The sequence below is a fragment of the Egretta garzetta genome, unplaced genomic scaffold, assembly GCF_000687185.1.
Source record: "Egretta garzetta isolate BGI_Z169 unplaced genomic scaffold, ASM68718v1 scaffold51, whole genome shotgun sequence".
NCBI classification, from domain to species: domain Eukaryota; kingdom Metazoa; phylum Chordata; class Aves; order Pelecaniformes; family Ardeidae; genus Egretta; species Egretta garzetta.
This window is the reverse complement of record NW_009258549.1, coordinates 2,556,514-2,561,977: the sequence shown is the minus strand read 5'-3', so window position 1 is coordinate 2,561,977 and position 5,464 is coordinate 2,556,514.

Genomic DNA, 5,464 nt, shown 5'->3' with positions numbered 1-5,464 from the left:
GGGGGGGCATGGAGGAGACAAGGAGGGGCGGGTGGGGGGGTGCTGGGTGGGGACAAGGACGGACACTGAGAGGGGACATGGGGGGACACTGGGGAGACAGGGAGGGACATGGCAGGGACACTCCGAGCAACACCAAGACACACGGAAGGACGCTTGGGGGGGTGCTGAGAGTCAGGGAGGGACACTTGCGGGGACACAAGGAGCGACACAAGGAGAAACATCAGGGGACAGGGAGGGACACTGGGGAGGATGTTAGAGGGACAAGAAGGGACACTAGAGGAGACACTGGGGGGGAACACCAAGGAGAAAAGGGGGAGCACTGGGCTCAAAATAGGTTCAGGAGCAGTACCCCACAGCCCAATGCCTCTGCCCCCCTCCTCTGCCCTCTTAGCTCCCCACCGGCTGCTTCGGGGACGTCAGCTCAGCCCTCATGTGTGCACGGCGGGGGCCACAAATCACAGGCTGTCCCCTTTTTTGGGGGGACACGCAACTCTTTGTGAGGGGACAGAGCAGGGACGTACAACAATGCCAGTCAGCCATCCTTTCCCAGCTGGGTGAGCGGTCGGCTGCTCCTGGGAGATTAAATGTAGCCGTTATCATCTTGCCCGTAGAATTTAGGTGATGTTTTCCCCCTTATTTCTTAAAAACACATGGGCACAGCCGCCTGGCACCCACCGACGAGCTGTGCCATGCTCGGAGGTGACCCCAGCACCTCCAAACCCCCCAGTGTTACAGCAGGACATTAAAATGCACAGCGAGCACCTGCCTGTAACCTCGATGCACCCTGGATGCCCGGGGACATGAAAACCACTGGCCAGGGACACGCAGAAGGATACATAAAAATAGATAGAGATATATAAATACAAATAAATATAAACATCAAAATACATAGAAACAGTAGAAATAGTAAAAATAGAAATTAATAGAAATATAGAAATAGAAATAGAAATAGAAATAGAAATAGAAATAGAAATAGAAATAGAAATAGAAATAGAAATTTGATGCCCCCTCCCTGACATACAGATGTACTACGTGAGGTTGTGGCACAGGCACTCAGCCCCCCCGATGCTTTCCCACTGGTGGAAGGGCCGCCGGGGGCATCCCCTCATGCCTCCTACCCTGGTGCTGCTCTGTCATGTGCCCCACTTCATCTGGGGAGTGGGAAAGGTTCGAAGCACCTGCAAACCACTTGATTTTTATTAATAGCAAAGAGCTCCTAATTGCGGAGAGGAATAACCACCCTCCCGCCTCCCCTGGGTTTTTTGTTTTGCTTAAGACCTCATGAATACATGGCTTTCCATCCCACATGGGGCGCACAGGCAGCGAGCTCTGGTGGCCTTCGTAAAATGTTTTGACCGGCTGAAGGACCTCTTGGTTTTCCTAGCTGGGAATAAACCGCCGGCGCTGGCTGCCTGCATGTAGGCAACCCCGGTGCACGTAGATACGGCACCATCTGCTTTTATTTGCATCCAAGTTTTTTAACTGTCAGAAGCAGCTCGCTCGTATGCCGGGCTCTGAGGGTAGACGAGGAGGTGGGGTGTAAGCGTGTCCTCCCCCGAGCCCCCGGGGTTGGCACAGCACCACGGGCTGACCACAGAGCCTCCAACCTTAAAAACCAGGCAGCCATTATCAGGGCAGCGCAGTGATGGGGAGACAAGAGGCGGGGGGAGGCAGGAGGGCAGATGCTTTACCTAACTTTAGCCAGCTGAAAATTAGGGGCCTAATCTCAGCTGGTCACCTGGGCGGCTCCTGCAGCAGATCCAGGGCTGCTCAGCCTCCTCCGGCGGGTGCTGCTGCTGGCGGGCAAACACCCTCTCCCTTATACGTGGGGGCTCCGACCCTTTCATCCTGACTAGCCAGTCAAAATAGGGGGAAGATCCCGTGCCCCCAAGCGACTCGGTGCAGGGAAGGCGTAAGGGTGGTCACAGCTCATCAGGCTGCTGCTGGCCTTGCACGTGGAGGGGATCCCAGTCAAGGTAACCTCTAAGCACCCCACTTGATATGGGAAAGCACCCCTTGAACCCCACACTCTTACACTGATACATCCTTAACACGAGCTGGCCAGGATCGAGAGGGTTTTTCCAGCCCCTGGGGGGATGCTGGGGCTGGGGGCGGAATGCAGGTGCTGCAGGGCAAGGCAGCTGCCTTTGGGAAGTGAGGTCCGGCACCACCAGCACCCCACCGCAGCACCATAGGTGGGCTTATGCAGAAGGAAGAAATATTCCCATGGGCTGCCCAGTCCCTCCTGCCTGGCTTGGGCTCATGCCTGTATTTTTGGCCACAGGAACCTGCCACCGTGTCCCTGCACCCCCTTTTCTCCTTGAGGGGAGCTACCCAACTGCTCTAAGCCTCCCGTGCCTCCCATTTCTGGCATGAGGCGGCAGAGATTGGGAAATACTGCTTCTCCAATGAACCCCAGAGGACAGAGCCTGGCAGAGGAATCCTCTCCGTAATCCCATTTACCTTCCCCTCCCTCCCCGCGCTGTGTTCAACTGGACACTGGGGATTTACACAATTCCAGCTGCTGATTTTGTCTTAAATGGTCAAACCATGCCTGTTGTGGATCTGCCGGGAAACAGCCCCTGCCTTGTAGGGGCAGGACGGCTGTTCCTTGGCATCCAAGCACACCAAGGGCACTTCTGGCAACTAACGCCAGCGACAACATCTTATTTTACCTGGTTTCCATTTTCAAAGAGGCTCGAAATCCCCAGCAGTGGGACTTGGCCTTGCTGGCACTCAGTATCCAAGTGCTTCAGAGCTTTTTTAGTGGCGAAATAGGGGAATTAACTGGTTTTCCAGCCGTGCTCATCAGAGCTTCAGCCCCAAGCCCTTGGCATGTAACGCAATGCTGTCAGCCCAGCACGAAGCAGCTTAGCAGAGCTAAGCAGGCTTTAACGATGCCAATAAATGGGGAAGGGGCATTGCCTCTGGCTGCGGGACCGATTACCACTATTTTAGAAGATTTACAAGCTGGTTTTTAAGGGCAAGCTCCTTATGCGAGCCGGGATGCTGGCTCTCATGCAACTGCATGGCTGTAGGTTTTCCCCATGCTTGAGGCTGGGATGGGGTACAGGCATCGCTTTGGGATGCTTTTTGGGCTCTGCCAGCCATCACGCCTGTTGCCTGCAGGCGTTTAGGTTGTCTCCTCTCCCTGCCGCTCTCCCCCCACCCAGCTGCCCTGCACCCGGGAGATAGCAATGTGGAGACGCGAGGCGACCGTATCGCCCTGCCGCAGGGGAGACGGGGGCCGCTCGATAAACACCGCGCCGGTTTGGGAGGCGGCGGTACCCCGTCACCCCGGCATGACGGGACGCTCCTGCCTGGCTGGCGGCTGATCTGCAGCTACAGAGGAGGGCTGGCTCGATCGCATGTCAGGCGCCTGCACATTTCGCCTGCGCTTATGCGACATGTTTATCGGGGTCAGCAGCCCCAAGTCAGGAAGGGAAAAAAAAACCCACCACGCCAACAAAGCAACCCAAACAAACACAAGATACCGGACCCCTCAGAGAAGGGGCTGGCAAGCTGCACGCACCAGCAGTCTGCAGTTCACCCCTCACTCACCCTCTACTTGCCCCCAGTGCCCCACTTTTGGGGATTTCCTCCCCCAGGGGTAGGTATGACTGCACAGACTGTTGTTTCAAGCAGTTCTTTTTTCTTAAAACCACACACGCATCCCTCAGCTTGCAACACTGTGCCCTGAACCCCACTTCTTCTTTGTCCTTTTTTTACCAATCCCCCATGGCAAGACCAAGCGCTGCAGCCTGGAAGCAGCTGCCCTGAGCTGCTCTGTCGCCTCTTGCCTGCCTTCCTTCCCATCTCAGGCCCCTAAGCGTGCCGAATGCTCACCCTGTCCCAAACTCGATGGCAACAGCCATGTCCGGCTGGGAGGCAGAGGGGAAAGCCTGGGCAGGGCAGGGACGGGAGGGTTTCTAGGCAGAGGCAGGAGGCCAAGCACCAGCGAGGGCAAGCCCTGGCTCTGCACGGCCACGGTGGGGAGCTGGCTGCTGAGCTCAGTGCCTGGCCTCTTGCATCATCCGTTGGGTTGCCCAAGGGCCTCGTGCGCATGATGAAAGCCTGCAATCCAGTTTTACCATAATTTGTGACTTATGAAGCGGCTTGCCTCACCTAGGGAAAGCAGTTGCTGAAGCTGTGCCCATGGAGGAGTGGGTCTGTATTTGTCCGGTCCCCCCTGCCCCAGGGGCCACCGGTACCACAGCGGGGTTATCACACGCTGAGCGAAGGCATGCTGCCCTAACTCTCCTCATTGCGGCTGCCCACCATGTCCTTACACCCTGCTCCCATCCCCATGTCTCACAGTATTCCAGCCTCCCAGCTGATGCATCGATCACCTCCGTCCAAGTGTCCTTGAGCCCTTCGCCTTCCCCCTCTTCAGACGGCACCTCCAGCCCCAGCACAAGCCCACAGTTAGGGCTCTTCTGTAATTGCCAGCAGCCTCTCTGCAGAGCAACAGCTCACGTTTACATTGGGGTGAGGCTGAATGAGGAGCGGTCACCCCCAGGTCCTCCATCCTGCCAAAAAAGCCATGTGCTTCACCCAAAACCAGGAGGAAGAAAGCATTTTCAGACCCTTTTGATCTCCCCCAGGACCTATATATACTGGTTACTCTGCCAGTAATTTGCAGTGCCATCTGTCCCCCCCAGAGCTGGATTTACTGACACAGCCCAGGCTCAGCTCTTCCTCTGTAGAATCACTGAATCATTTAGGTTGGAAAAGACCTTTAAGATCATCAAGTTCAACCATTAACCTGGCACTGCCATCCCACCACTAAACCATGTCCCTAAGCACCTCGTCTGCCCGTCTTTTAAATACCTCCAGGGATGGGGACTTGACCATTTCCCTGAGCAACCTGTTCCAATGCTTGACCACCCTTTTGGTGAAGAAATTTTTCCTAATGTCCAACCTAAACCTCCCAGGCGCAACTTGAGGCCATTTCCCCTCATCCTATTGCCCATTACCTGGGAGAAGAGACCAACACCCACCTCACTGCAACCTCCTTTTAGGCAGCTGTAGAGGGCGATAAGGTCTCCCCTCAGCCTCCTCTTCTCCGGGCTAAAACACCCCAGCTCCCTCAGCCACTCTTCAGAAGACAAGTGCTCCAGACCCTTCACCAGCTTCATTGCCCTTCTCTGGACATGCTCCAGCACCTCAATGTCTTTTCTGTAGTGAGTGGCCCAAAACTGAACTCAGCATTCAAGGTGCAGCCTCACCAGTGCCAAGTACAGGGGCACGCTCACTTCCCTGCTCCTGCTGGCCACACTATTCCTGATACAAGCCAGGATGTCATTGGCCTTCTTGGCCACCTGGGCACACTGCTGGCTCATATTCAGCCGGCTGTCAACCAGTACCCCCAGGTACTGAAACAAGAAAAGGAGATTTTGGGCTGAACACTTTGAGTGTACCCTGAGCAAGTTCGCTGATGACACAAACCTGGAAGGAGTGGCTG